The sequence below is a fragment of the Atractosteus spatula genome, chromosome 6 (assembly GCF_055471065.1).
Source record: "Atractosteus spatula isolate fAtrSpa1 chromosome 6, fAtrSpa1.hap1, whole genome shotgun sequence".
Lineage (NCBI taxonomy): Eukaryota > Metazoa > Chordata > Actinopteri > Semionotiformes > Lepisosteidae > Atractosteus > Atractosteus spatula.
In genome coordinates, this window is record NC_142711.1 from 56,656,888 (window position 1) to 56,672,789 (window position 15,902).

At 35.7% G+C, this 15,902-nt stretch overlaps 1 protein-coding gene across 1 annotated transcript in view; it reads right to left on the minus strand.

Annotated features, from left to right (window-relative positions):
- Positions 1 to 12,117, minus strand: part of LOC148833083 (cadherin-18) — a 163,492-nt gene extending 151,375 nt beyond the window's left edge. The window contains exon 1 of the mRNA XM_088918762.1: positions 11,970 to 12,117. The gene's annotated coding sequence lies outside the window, so the exon portion shown is untranslated. The remainder of the gene's footprint in view (positions 1 to 11,969) is intronic.
- Between the last annotated feature and the right edge of the window lie 3,785 nt (positions 12,118 to 15,902).

Here is a 15,902-nt window from a genome sequence, read left to right on the forward strand (position 1 = left end):
GCAAAGCCAATACAGCTATAATTTAATATAATTTCATCAAATTAAATCCCATCTTCAAGTTAGAGAAAAATCCAGAAGGTGCAACACATATGTAAATCTGGGGATTACCTGTGTACATATACCAACATTAATTCATATTTGAATTTTATTCCATATGTTATGTATGTTAAATGTCTGATTTTGAATTTCTCCCTTTAGGACATACTAATCTTTGCATGAGTGTGAATAATTGCTTGACCAACCTTCTGAACATCATTCATGAGGAATATAAACTACAATTAAAATTAGAGTCTTCATAATTTCACTAAGGATAACTGCAATTCTCCTGATGACTTAATGATATATTAAAAAAGAAGTGACAGAAGTGACAGATAATAGAGTTTACTCAGTGATGAATTATTTGATCCCATATCATTGCTGCTGAAAGGAAATAATAACACACATGGTACAGACAATATGATATAATCTATGTCAGGGGGTCCTGGTCCTGATCTTTGAGATCCTTCTATCCCAGCAGAGCTTAAATACTTTTTTGAAGTCTTAATTGAACTAACAACTTAATTAATAGTATTGTTTCCTAGATATTTTTTATTCAAAAGTACAGAATTATATGTTACTTACAGGATGAAATGCAATAGCTAAAGGTGATGTCTGACGTTTAATAACTGAAAACAATAAAACAAGTAAGATGAATCCATTATTAAGACAAATAAGGGTTCAACTTTGTAAATGATACCTCAACTGGAACAAACTATCTTGTCCATTACCATAATTAGAAAACCCTGATTTATGTAACAGTTGAAAAGTTTGCATTTCCGTTATGAATATGAAGACATGGTAGACATTGTGACTGATGTAAGATCATATGACTTTGTGAAAACATCAAATGTCCAGAGACCTTTTAAATTAGGTTTCTAATAGATCATCAACTGCTTTATATAAGATGTATTGTTAGAAAAACTACTACACAAACAATTCCAATGTGATGTATAAATGTAGTACCAACAGAATGAATATATATATTTTAAAAAGTGACTCCTGGATGAAACAAATAATCGAATTGGTATGTACTTTTGTCTGTTGTCAGCACATAGCCAGTAAAACAAACTTCTGTCCAAAACTTTGGCCAATTTACTCCAAATATGATATAATTCTTATGAACATTCAATTCACATATGGTCCCATTGGCATTCCTGTGTGAAACATGATGGTAGCCTGAATGTCATGTTTTCATAGACATCAGTTTGCCTATATCTTGAATTAGGCTAAATAAACTAAAGCCTTGTGGAAGAGATACACTAAACTATATGTTATAGATAAACTGTGGTAGTGCATTAAAAACAAAAAACAGTTTCTTTAAGCAAAAGGTCATGTGAGTACAGAGCAAGCTACCTGTCTGATACCCTGGCTTCTTTCAAGAAAAAGTTGCACAAGATCTATTAGCTTCTTACTACTGAACAAACAAGATGGACCAAATGGCCTCCTCTCACTGGTAACTTTTCTTAAAATATCATATCAAACCTGGTCAAACTGGTCATAAATGAAGCTGAACATCATGAACTAAGTCAGTGTGGTTACAGAAATTAATCATGTAGAATCAATGAAGTAGTATCATTTGTTATCTAGTCATTCAAATATACATTTTTTTAAGTGGTCACCTTTTATAATTAGTTTAAACATTTAAAAAAACTCCTAAATGTTAATTCGCTTTTTTTATTTAAATATGACAAAAGCCTTTCAGAATGGATCCCGATCATTAAAATATTTTATGTGTGAAAGCAAAATCAAAGACCAAAAAGGCTACTGTGTAAAATCACTGAACATCAGAAAAAAGGAATCAATAGCAGTGCTTACAAATTAGTATCTTAGCAACTAGATTGCAAAAACTATTGGTATTTTTGGATTTGGATTTGGTATAATCCAAAACTGAAGAAATAACTTTATTAATACTAAGACTGAACAGCTAGTTTAAACATCACATGGGTTGCATTTTGTAAAGATGTGCTTTTTAACATGCTCATTTATAGAAATTGCATGTTTTCCAACTTATTTTCTTATGAAAGGATTAGGATTTTGCTGACAATTCTGGTGTGTTATATGGTGTCTGGATATAGTACTTCAGTGCCAGCTGGTAGCAAGGATCATATTATTTAGAATCAGTAATGAAATGTTTATAATTGGCATCTTTTCTTTTCTTTTATTTCATCATTCAAGCAAGCTGATCATGCAGCCAAATTTCAGATCTAGATCAGAAGCACAGTGCTTTGAATCAGCTATCACACAACCTTTGAGGACATTTTGATATGTCTGCCTGAGACCTAAGGTACTACTGAACTGGAAAAATATATACAGTATACTGTGTATGAGATGACTAACACCTTATATAGCATAATGCAATAGGACCACAGTCAACAATGCTTTTATGAAGATAATCTTTAATATTAAAAGTGATGCATTGATACATGTATTATCTTATATATATTTTATGTACCTGTTGTCCTTTCAGATGCACAGTACATGCATTTTATAAATTAATTTGATTGCAACATTTAGCATATTATTATGCTGAAACTTCACTCCCACTCATGTTTCAATTATTTCATTAAAATGGCCATTCTGAAAATGAAATAGACATGAGCAAATATAGAATAAAAAGAAGAGACTGTGACAGGTTTCTTGAAATAGGATTCAAATTTTCAATAAAGTTTCAATAATGGAGTCAAATAAAGATATTTTTTAACTTTTAGCATTTTTTACTGCTTATTTCAACTATTTTCATTTGCTTTTTATGTGAGTGAGTCTAACTTTGTACTGACTTTAAAGAAATACTGATGGAGGTTTGTGTCATTACAAAGTGCAAATATTTTTAAGTGTCATTTGTTCAGTGCTTATACCAGATATTCTGGAGGGTCTAGTATTTTTTGTTTTAGCTGAGTAGTCAAACAATTAACCAGAGAGTTTTCTTAGACATACATGTTTTATTAAGGTCACCTAAAATTGAAAACTCAAAACACTAGCCACACACCACCACAAATCCAAGTATTACATTTATGTAGTTAATGAAGTAATCAGGCCAATTATATCACCAATATAGACATTGGGCAGAACAACAAAAAAAGACAATTGGCACTTTCAGAGTCTGAAAACCCTAGCTTACAATGTCCAAAGGTGGATAGGAAGAATCTAATAGCCAAAACGTAGCGGTGGCTCTGTGGTTAAGGATCTGTACCTGTGACTGGAAGGTTGCCGGTTCAAATCCTGCACTAAGCAGAGAAATCCTGCTCCGTTGGGCCCCTGAGCAAGGACCTTAACCCTGGCTGCTCCAGGGATGCTGTACAATGGCTGACCCTGCGCTCTGACCCCAAACTTCTCTCCCTGTCTGTATGTCTCATGGAGAGCAAGCTGGGGTATGTGAAAAAGATGAATTCCTAATGCAAGAAATCTCTTATCAAAACTGAGATTTGGAAATGTACTTATAATCTTTTATAAGATTCTTAACATTTAAGAATCTTATAAAATTGAAGGGGAATCATGTTGAAAGATCTGAATGATTTTTTGTACATCCCACTTAATATAATATGTTTCAGTTTAAATCATTTGTTTTATTTTTGTAAAATATATGGCTAGAAATCCTTGATATGCTAGTTATATAAATGTAAATCACCCATATAGGCAAAACATTCCAAGTAGCTAATACTAAATGAAGCTAAAATATTTTGCTTAAAACTAGAACATTCACACGTTTAATAACCTTTCTACTATCTGAATAACTGTATAACTCACAACTAAAGGTTAACACGGCCCTTGAGGATTTATTAAGGCCTGTTATTAGTCCCTTCATCTCACAGCTGAAAGGGATCTCTAATCATGAAAATCTGTCAAGATGAGATTGACATTCATGGTTTAATGACGAGATAAATCAAACACACCTCTTGCATACTTCCATCTTTACAATCTTACTGAATCATTTCATATCTACAGTAAAAACAATATATTTCCTATGTGTGGTGAAAATGAGTGTGAATCAAAAGCATTTTGCATTGAAAAAAACACTAAATTAAGTGGTTATATGTACAGTATAAATAAGACATTAGGAGAACACCAAGCTGACATTGGGTTAAGGTGAAAATTCTTCATTTCAAAGCATAAGAGTGTCTGGTAAAAAAAAATAGACAACCTCTTTTAATGACCATGTTCCTGATGCAAGACCATTACAGATCACTGATGGGATGAGTTGTGTTATCTTGTGGAGGTATGTCCCATTCATCTTCCAGAACTGACCACACATGCTGAGTAGTGTGGATGTCAAGCAATTGACCCAGCAATAGAAGGTGGATGAATCCTTGGCTGTCTAGGATCCGCTGCATTTCCAACACAGTGTATGCTGGAGTTCCATCTTTTAGAAAAACTACAGTTCTTTGGTAACAGTTTGTACTGTACAGTTTGTACTGGCAGAAATTAGCAGGAGACCCTCCTGCAGAATAGTGATGCATATGATGGTATTAAATCGTTCTTTGCACAATATTACTTTCAGTATCTAGTTGCCTAAACCAGTGGTTCTCAAACTGTGGTACGCGTACCTGCAGTGGTACGTGGCGTGCCGCCAGGTGGTACGCCAAAAGACCCTGGAACTCTGTTGTGTGCGCTTAAAAATCGGGACGGGTTTTCATATTTTGTATTTTTATACGTGTCGAATACGCAGCCTACGTACTACGATACAGTGCGCGCTAATACTTCAGTGGACACAAGAGATACTCTGTAATTCTATACCACTCTATAGGAATGCGTGCTACGGTTGCAAGTGACCAATTGTATTTAAAAAAGCTGCTGTATCTCCAGCAAATAGGGAGGTAAGAGAATGTGCGTGATTTTGGAACAATGCCAACGTTCTAAACACAGGAATGCATAGAAATGGGTGCTACGAACGCTGGTAATCTTGTGAGCACAGGAAAGCGTGAAAAATAACAGAAAAATATTTAAGAACTGTTCTAAGTTAATTTGAGAAAAATACACCGAGCGTCTCTGTGTTTCTCTCCCATGTGCATGAAATAAAAACTTAAAATAAACACTGAAATAAAAACGGAAACGTGGAAAAATGCAAGCTTACGGATTGCTAAAGCAGGTAAGCCCCACACTATTATGTGTGGAGAAAAAGCTGCTGAACAGCTCGACCTGCTGCCCCCCCTGAAAGACACAGTCATTCATAGAATTATTGAAATGAAGGATTACATCAAAAGTACGCTGACAGAGCGCGTTAAGATGAGCAGATGTTTTTCACTGCAATTAAATGAGTCTGTAGTCGATTTGGCCAATTTGCTCGTTTACGTTAGATACGAGTTTGAGGGTACGTCCCATGAGAACTTTCTGTTCTGTAAGCCGCTACCCACAGGAACTACAGGAGAACACGTATTTCAGCTTCTGAATGAATTTATCGAAGAGAATGGCATCGACTGGATAAAATGTGTTGGAGTTTGTACAGACGGTGCTAGAGCAATGACAAGCCGACACAGCGGTGTAGTTGCACGAATTAGAGAGGTTGCTCCAGAAATTAATGGATGCATTGCAACATCCACCGCGAGACCTTTGCCGTCAAGAAAATGCCTGACGATTTAAAATCTATTAGACTCTGTTGTGAATTGTATCAAGGCTCGAAAAATTAATTCACATCTGCTTTGCTCGACTAAACAGGCTCACCCCCTCACTGAAATGGTGCTTTTTTATTTTTATTTGTTGTTTTTTTTCTGTAAAACACTTTGAGAAGCCACATTTTTTTATATCAAACAAAGTTTATTATTATAATATTTATTATATGTATGTGTGAGTGTGTGTGCACACGCGCTCATGTTGGTCATTGAGAATTACTGGGGTTCCTATGAGCTGATGACTTGTAGGTGGTACTTGGATGCTTTGGTTGGATTAGGGGTGGTACTTGGTCCAAAACGTTTGAGAACCACTGGCCTAAACCATACCCTACACAAGGACAAAAATTCTACATTTAACTTTCAGAACACTTGATGCTCAGAGATATCCAGGTTGATTTAGAAATCTGATTTGCATGCAGATTCAGAAATCTGCCACTATGCTGTTCTCACTTACTGTAGGTATCACAACATATTTAAATTAGTGTACAAAGGAACAAGTAATAGGTTTATTCCATGCTGAAAAGAGAAAAAAGAAAACACAACATTTTGGCTGTGGAGCCTTCTGGAAGATTGGAGGACGCAGGAGCAGGGGAAAGGCAGAGAGGCCACTCAGGTGGTGCGAAGTGGGGAGAGGTGAAGAGAGGTGTGAAGTTGAAACCTACATCTGAATAGAGAAGATTACACGAAAATAAGTCTGTCATTGAGAGAAGGGGTAAGATGTGAACCAAGTTTCAGGATAATTATTGTTTCTGAAGTCTTTCTGCTATGGGAGTTAAGAAAGCCTTTCTTTGATAATGCAAACAGAAAGATCAGTAAGATCATGGCTGTCTGAGGTGAAATGAGAAACTATGAGCTTGGAGAAATCTTTCATCTTCACAGCCCTAATAGCGCTAGTGTGTTTGGGGTGAAATGAGCTGAACACTTCTTCACTTCCTACACTGGCTTTGTCCCTGACTTCTACAAGCGATACATCGATGACTGAGTCGGTGCTGCCACATGCTCTAATGACCAGTTAGAGCACTTCCTGCATCACTTCACCAACTTCCCCCTGGCCCTCAAATATACAGTTAACATATCTTCCACTACTCTTCCGTTTCTAGACATAAACCTATCCATTAACCATTCCCGACTCTCTACTTCAGTCTATTACAAACCCATGGATTCACACAGCTATCTACTGTACAGCTCATTTCACCCCAAACACACTAAAGACTCTCTCCCCTTTTCACAGTTCCTTCAGCTACAACGACTCTGCAGTGATGACATGATTCCCTTGTTTTTGTGTAATCTTCTCTATTCAAATGCAGGTTTCGACTTCACCCCTCTCTTCACCTCTCCCCACTTCGCACCACCTGAGTGGCCTCTCTGCCTCTCCCCTGCTCCCACCTCCTCCACTCTCCCAGCTTTTGTTCTTCTGTGGTATTTAATCTTTGCTGTCTGCCCTGTCTTTCTCACACCCGAAGAAGGCTCCACAGATGAAACATTGTGTTTTCTTTCTTCTCCATTTAGCATGGAATAAACCTATTACTTGTTCCTTTGCCTCCTATGCATGCAGCTACCCACCTGAACTAAATTAATATACTATGCCTCTTCTTACTTTTAATCTTAGTACATTACTTAGTACATTTACACAATCCATCAATCCGTATTTTAACCACATTTTCCAACACAGGGTTGCGGGGGAGCTGGAGCCTAACCCAGCAAGCAATGGGCGCAAGATAGGATATGCCCTGGAGGGTTAGGCAGTCCATCACAAGGCTGCACACAGACAGAAACACGCACCCTCTAACAAGGGCCAATTTTTCCAAGAATCCAATTAATCTACTATTTTATCTTTGAGCTGTCGGAGGAAACCAGAGCACCTGACGAAAACCCACATGAACATGGGAAAAATATAACATCTCCATCAGATAGCACCCCAGGTCCAGAATTAAACCCAGCACCCCAGTGTTTAGGGGCAGAAAATACTAACAACTGCATCACTGTTTGCTGTTTGCAATAAGTTCACACTGTGACTGACCTTTTTTAATCCACCTATTTTAAGTGAGCCACTAATTCCTGGTAAGAGTCTCAGCCTCAGAGCCAACTCCAGAAGCACAGGGCTCAAACTGAGTCTGCGCTTTGAAAGAGACACTAGTACATCATAGGGCACATATACAAGAACACTGTTAGTCTGGAAAAACTCCAGGATTTTCCAGAATCCTAGTTTTAAGTAAATGTTTAATTTACTAGGACATCATCTATTCTTGGCCAATATAATTAAAATACCAAAAATTATGTCCTTTTTGAAATTACCTTAATAGAGTGCATAGTAATGTTATGAAGAAAATGTTCTCAGTCCATGGATTTTATAGAATTACGTGTAATCTAATTACTTATGCAACAACTTATGCAAATAGCATGTATAAAATCACAGTCAACATCGCTACCCACATTTATTTCTAAATAAATTCCTTAGGCCAACTCAGGAAAACAACATTAATTATTAAACAATCATTGATGTCAAAGTGCATTTTTGATGCATAGCTGAGTTCAAGCAACATTTAGTTTAAGCTGAGGTTGGTCTTTATATTCCTAACCATTCATTTTACACCATTTTCATGATAGTTGGCAACTCAAAATAAAATGAGAAATGCCTGCAGCACTGATGCTGCACAGTGCCATAAACATTTATTAAAAAAGTGTATATTGCAGCAGGATGTATATATATATATCACTCAAGCACATAATTTAACATTCAGCAATATATAAATTAATAAACAGAAATCATGTGACATACTGTACTTGTAGCAACTTTTTATTTTAGAAGCTAGCTCTTTAATGCTAAACAAGGTTTTTAAGAAATAAAATAGTAAAGGAGCAGATCTTAGAAGATAAGCATGGTTGGGCCTGGTCAAGGTTGAACATGGTTGGTACTACAATGTGGGACAGCAAAGGAAAGTCAGTTTGCTGCTGCAAGTGGTGTTGGTAGACTAGAAGTTGGCACTCTTCCTTCAGAGTAATAACCCCCATCAAATAAAGTATAGTGACTGAGGACACTGTGATTTCAGATGAGACATTAAACCAAAATCCTGGCTATCTGGTAATTAAAGTTTCATAGCTAATAAGAATTTGTTGTTTATCTGTTTGCTGAATGAGCATAAATTTGGTGGAGCTTCTCATACATACAGTAGGTGCTATTCAAATGAACCACTGTAACAGACCCACTTTACCAATTAGTCTTCTGGAGACCTTGGCAATAAATAAAACCAAAAGATACAGATATCATTAAAAATGGGGAGCAGCATTATTTTATGATCCAGATGGTAGTACAAACAGTATCTCTGGAATTAAGTTTTATGAACTGCAAAATTATGAAGGCATACCCAAATTTAGAAATAGTTTACTTAAGCAGATAATGTGCAATGCAGCAGTAAAGAAAGTGGAACTACCTATTTAGATTCTATTATTATGGAAAATAGAAGAGAGTGGAAATGCCATTTGTTCATGGACTTTATGAGTCTTTACAACAAATGCTATGTCAAAATTAATTACCTACTAATGGGGCCAAAACACATCTAAATGGATCACTAGAACATATTAAACTTTGAAGTCTCTATGGATGAAGCAGAGATATTACAAGTTGATACCAGATTGGACCAAGCAGAGAATAATAACAAAACAAAGGAGTTTATATAACATGAAACAAACATTCAGGAGATATAGACTCCCCAAAAATGTTCCATCTATTTAAAGCTGCATCTACCTGTTTGAAATTGATTTACAAATGTAATTACTACAACAATAAAAATTACAATACAAATTTCTGGCTGCTAGAAAAATTCAGAAAGCATGAAATATTAATAAGAATATGACTTTAGAAATTAAATGAAATAAAATAAAAAAATACAATAAGTATCCTAGCAAATACAATGGGATTTATCTAGTGACAAATTGGATAACATTACAAGAGAAAAATTACTCAGCTCTAATTCCCAAATAGGAATTTACTGTAGAATAAAGGATATTTCTTAACTCCATTCTATGCAACACCAACCCCCCTGCCATCACTGTATACTACTAAAAACAAAATAAGGCACACAGAAAAAGCTGTCTGATCTTGTCTACATTTGAGGGAATACAACAGAGTATTGATGTCATTATGAAACAAGAAAACAAATGAGACTTCATTCATTTAGACAAGACAGATGATTTTAGACAAGACGCCTTATAGCTGATGGACTCTTCTGCCTTCTGTGCTGAAATAAACAGATGCTGTCTGCCAGCATGGAGACCCTAAGAGTACACTGGGATACAACAGGAAAGACTGGACATTCATTTTCCCACATCCCTTAGTGGCTTCATCACTCCTGCAAAGGCCACTCTCTAATCCACAGTTTTTGGGCTGTAATCCAGATAGAATCACAGAACACTCATCTCAATGAACAGGGACTGAACCATCAATCACTGACGAAGTTTGAAAATAAATATGTAGGTTTGTTGTTACCTCCAAAGAAGTGTCCCCATATTTTCTGTGTGCTTTTTCCGGGTGCCAGTCTCACAATGCAAAATTTGAAAACTGCATTGGGATTGTTTTTTTTTACAATAATCATGTTGCATTGTCATGTTCACTTCCCACTGGCAGACCATTGATGTTGAAATTATTACAATGTGAATGGGCCTCTAGCACTGAAAACTTGCATTCATGGACTCTCATTCAGCTTCAATGAGTATTAATCACCAATTTTATTAATCTGAAACCAAGTCCGAGTTTTGAGGTAAATTACTGTGTGGTTGACATCCGTACCTCTGTCTTTATGCCAGCTGTCCACAAATTCACCACCAAAATCTCAGTTTTAAAACCTGCACTTGCAATTTCATTGGCAGCTAACATAGAGTGGTCATCTTGGCTAGATCAGAAGAGTTATATTTGTTCAGTTTCTTCTTAATTGGGAAAACAAGGGATGAAAAATCAGCCTTTTTCCATGCCCCCTCCATCTCCATTGGATCTCAAACAGAAATAAAATTTAAAAATGACAAGGCGGTGACAAAAAGAGGAAAAAATGGATGGTAGGTATCAGTTTTTGTTTGAGATATTTTTGGTCACTTTCTGGTGAATCCATAAAAACGTTGATCTAATGCAGTAATGTATTAGATATTTTGTTTTAATATGCTTCATATATTTTAATATAAATATATTTATTTTTTGTTTAATATATTTAAAATGTTTTCTTTTGCTTATTTTTGTTAAGTTTTCAGTATAATGATACTTGCTCCACACACCACACATCAATCCTCAGCTCCAATATACACTTATACGTGTGCAATATAATGAGGGCCTTCCACAGACACATACACACACACATATATCAATGTCTGGCTGTGTATATATAAACTCTACCCTCTCCTACTGAAGCTCATATCCATTCAAATTAGTTTCTTTTTCAAACAGCATTCTTGCAGGGTTTTCAACTGAGCTGTATGTTTTTGTACTAGTGCTATGTTGTGCCAGGTCCACAACAGAGACTAGAAGTCCAGCCTCTGTATATATGGTACTATCGAGAGGGAGTTTACTCTGTAATCATTTCACTCACTGAGAAAATATACTATGAAAAAAATAAATATCTCCATACATTTGTTTCTTGTAATCCAGATTACCAATATAGCATAATCTCGCAACCTTATTTGTTATGGTTCATCAGAGCTGTGCAACAATGATACAGACAAACTGAATGCTGCCACACAAGCTTATACTACATACAAGTGAAAAGCAACACCATAGTTTATTATACATACAGCTCTGTGGCTTAAAATCCATAATGCTTAAATCCCAATTGGTTTAAAGATTAAGCAAACACATAAATTATCATCACAACATTTAAAGCAATAATATTTTTAACACACTGCTTGGCTCAGCAAGCACTTTGCATACTGTACCTTGTTTGGCAGAGACATATTATAATATCAAGGCTAAGGCTACAGAATGCCTACTAGCAAAGAAGGAATTGAACATCAAGCCATAAGCATTTTAACAAACATTTTTCTTTCCTAATTACCATGCCACAAGAATTAAATGCAATAAATGTGTATATTACAGGTGATTTAGAGAAAATAAAACACTTGATATGCAAATTGTAATTATTGAAATATATAAATTAATGGATAAGATTGATCAGGAGATACCTGCTCAATTTACACATTTGTTTAATTTAAGGCACAAGTATCAGATATCCTAACTCACTTTTACAGAGAGCAAAGCTCTCGCAAGCAGGCTCAAAATTCGGTAGTACCATCATTATCAAATGCAAATGCTAAAAGATAACAAAGTGCCATTCAATTTGCTCTTACCTTGTCTGACTTGCCCTAATAGGTAACAAGGCACTTAATTTGTGTGGAACAATCAGGGCTTTATCTCTGTCTCTCATTTTCTCCCACTCTGTATGTCTCTCAGAGCTAGAGGCACAGCTGCTCCCACTCCTCAGAGAACCACTCGACTGGAGGCTCAGAGTCTTTCCAAGCCTCTCAGCTCTCACTGCTTGGCTTCTGCAGCTCAGGAGAGCTTCTCTGATTGGCCCACACTATTCACTGTGTGTCTGCCCTGCTTGTCTCTTACATTCTCTTCTCACAGGTACTCTTGGGCAAGACACACAGGCTCTGAAAGCAGCCTGCAGTCTCTCTGTGGCAAAGTCGCATTGAAGGAAACTTAATTAATAAAAAAGGAAGTCGTGTAGTGCCAGCGCTGTGCCCCTCAAGACCAAAGAATGTTTGAGAGATGAACAGGGCTGGTTGGAGGTGTTAGCCCATCAATTAAGAATAAAAAAAGGATGACAGCAAAGGGGGGAGGGGTCTACTTACTTGAGCAGGAAAGGGAAAATTAGCCTCTTGTGAGATAAAAGAATGAAAAAAAAACATTTTCATAGTGAAGACTGAAGTCATCCCTGACCTGTTAACCATTTACTTCTAATATATTCATGACATAGCTCCAATTCATTGAATCCTATAAAAGAGATTTAACTCATGAGTTTACCTTTGTAGTAAAAGGAAGCAAGGATTATTTTATTTGTTTACCAATATACTTGCCAGGGATATGGGATTGCAAAACTATGCCACACCTGTGGTAGCATTCGACAAGTTATAAATGATAACACAGAGTATAATTTATATATGGTGTCAGATGCGCCGTAGTGCTGATTCATGTGAAATTCATAATGAAATCGCACCTAGTCTCTCAGACTGTCTGCCGTCTACTGTCCTTATCTTGTTTGCTTTTTTTCTCTTAAATACTGTATCATGCAACATTCTTTTTTTGTTTACTAAAATGGTAGAAGCTTTGGGCATTTTTTTTGCTTGAGTCAGGTCAGAATACGTTTTTCTCAGGATTATGATTGAATACTTAATCATGTGGGCATTGTGGTGTGGGCATTGAGAATACAATATTGAAACTAATTAGTAGAATAAATATACCACAATACCAGGAGAACATGACACTGGATACAAATTGGCCATAAAATGTAATTTCCTGAGGTTCCACATAAAAGTAAATAGATTATTTGTGGCCACACAATTTATTGATGGTATTTTGGTCAGATGTTGTGTTTACCTTTAGTAAGGCTTTTCACTAGATACTGGCTATCTTTCCAAGAGTAAGAAATTTTGGAGATGCATTATCGAGGGTGTTAAATTGATGCATGGAAAATCCTATAACTTCTTTCAAAGCTACTGTAAAACCTCCAGGAAAATCAAAATGAAGGAAGCAGTAAGAATAAAAAATAGGGAAGTGTTGTTGAATATAACACTACAGATATTTGTAGTTGCTTTCAGCAGCTGCTGTTAGTTTACACATTCAAATTAGAACCTCAAAACAGTTACTGTGCTGGGGCCTGTTAAAATCAATGAGAACGAATGGTTGTAGTGGGGTTCTCTTACAGCAGAGGAAAACACAGAAAATATTGGATAACAAATCATGAAAAAAAGATTATGCAGTTCAATGAACCTCATTTCAAGCTGGTGGTTTGGTGGGTGTGTGGCATGAAAGCAGATAAATGACCCAGGCTCTGTGTACTGTACATAGGGCTGTGAGAGACATCTTATGGGTTGTACAAAGAAATGTTTTTTCCCTGTGTTTTAACTAGTTTAAATTGTTTCCTTTGGATTAAAGCCAAGATTAGGTCACATTTGTACAATAATAGCACATACCTCTATAATATATTATTACTATATTGGTAATACAGTATATAAAAACTGATAATTTAGCAAAATATGCTTGCACAGATACAATTTTTCATTATAAATTAGGAAACTATTCTTTTGGTGAATGTTCTGATATCTATGAACTATATATAAATAATTTGCATTTATTAGTTTTATTTATTCCTTGCATTTGCAGTATATAGCAGTTTTCATCACAAAAGATATTCAGAAGCACCCACTTGTTTGTGAAGTGGCATCTGTTTTGCACCAGTGGCCCCTCCATAAAGCAGATCAAGCGGAGAAGTGAGAAATTCTTTCACCAATTGAATTAAGAGGGAAATATATGAATGCTTGGTTTCACAAGCTCACATTGGCATTTAGCCAGAAAGCTGAAGTTAACACTCAGTGATATACTTAGATACCAAAATAACTCTTGTTCAGTCATGTATTTGATGTTTGCATTTCTTCTTACTTTTGTGACATCGTTACCATGAGTTGTTCTTATGGTCTTTAGTATTGGTTTATTTTTAGGTAACTATAGGAAAACAATTACCATGTCAATTTGATTCCAATTGTGATTTTTAGTAATCATTAGTAATAATTTTAGTCATTTAATAATAATTACTAAGAAAAGAAAACATCCATATGTTACACCTGAAACCTTGACCGGCTGAGGGAGCCTGAGCGTATGCTTTTGTTAATCCATTTTTTTATTGATGCCTAGAGTTCACTTTGTGGTTTCTTGGAGTCAGATCACATTGTATGCTGAATAAAGAGGTTGGCTGCAGCAGAGTGTGCTGAGCCTTGATTAATGGCATACTGAAGTCTGTGTAGGAGATAAAACAATGGAGCTGTAACTTGAAAACACTGTTGTTTGAAATAGTAGTAGGACTAAGGGTTTTTTATATACAACTAAAACCATGTATGTTTTATTTACAAAAACAGAAAACAGAAAATAATTGTATATTAATATGGAATATGAAAGAATATTTTGTGTTATATAATGTACATGAATACAGTTTAGAACAAAATAGATAAGCATTAACTGGCATTGATTTACCATCTTGGGTTAAATTTCACAAAAGTATTGTGATACTGTATATAAGACACCTTGCTCCAACTTTCCCACTCTGAGGGGAGTTGCTTTTAAAACATAATTTGTCTTGGGGTCTTCATACTAAGTGATAGTATCTATTGACTGAGGCTGTAAATAATAGGGCAGACTTTTACAGACCTTTATCTAAATGGAGTAGGGTGTAACCTTCTGCTGTTCAGATCCTTTCTGCTAGCAGACATTCTACAGCCTTGATTTGGAAATCAAACTCACCTTTTCTTTGTATTTATATTTCCATGCTTACATAGGGATCAAATATTGCCTTCTTCAGCATCAGTTTAGAGTGTAGAATGTGGATGATTATCTATTAAACAGTCTTAGATTTTCAAATATTTCTGTGTTCTTTGAAATGTATTAGGTGTGGTCATTGTGGTCATTGAGTGTTCAGAGAGTGTTCAGGTTGGATGCTGTGGTTGGATGCAGGTTGGATGCCATTCCATAGTACTTTTTAAGTATTGTTCTGTGTCTTGCACATTAGTTTTTTTAATAATTCTTTTTTATGGGCATAAGTATTCAGACCCTTGCACAGTTTCATGACATTTAAAATGAGCAATTAATATTTGTCATATGCACCATCTACTCTTCGCATTCAGACCAAAAAAAAACAATTAGAATGCAGTTTGTAGATTAATATTCAGGAAAAACGGAAAGGTCATCATTGTGTAAACCTGTGCTTACAGAAAGAATTCACATAGGATTCCCCATTTAAAAGTTTATTTTCCAAAAACTTAGAAAAATCCATGGGAAGATTTCCAGAGGCATCCACAGGACAGAAGTACTTCAGCTGCCTCATATTACATTCATCCAGTTAAATTTTTTTCATAAACTATAGATAACACATTAAAACATGACATGACAACATAATGTATAACATTACAATTGAACTATGCTAAACTCACACCAGACAGCAACTAAAGACATTTTACTAACGGAGTTCAGCATTCGTCTCTGACAAAACAAATATAAACACTAAACGA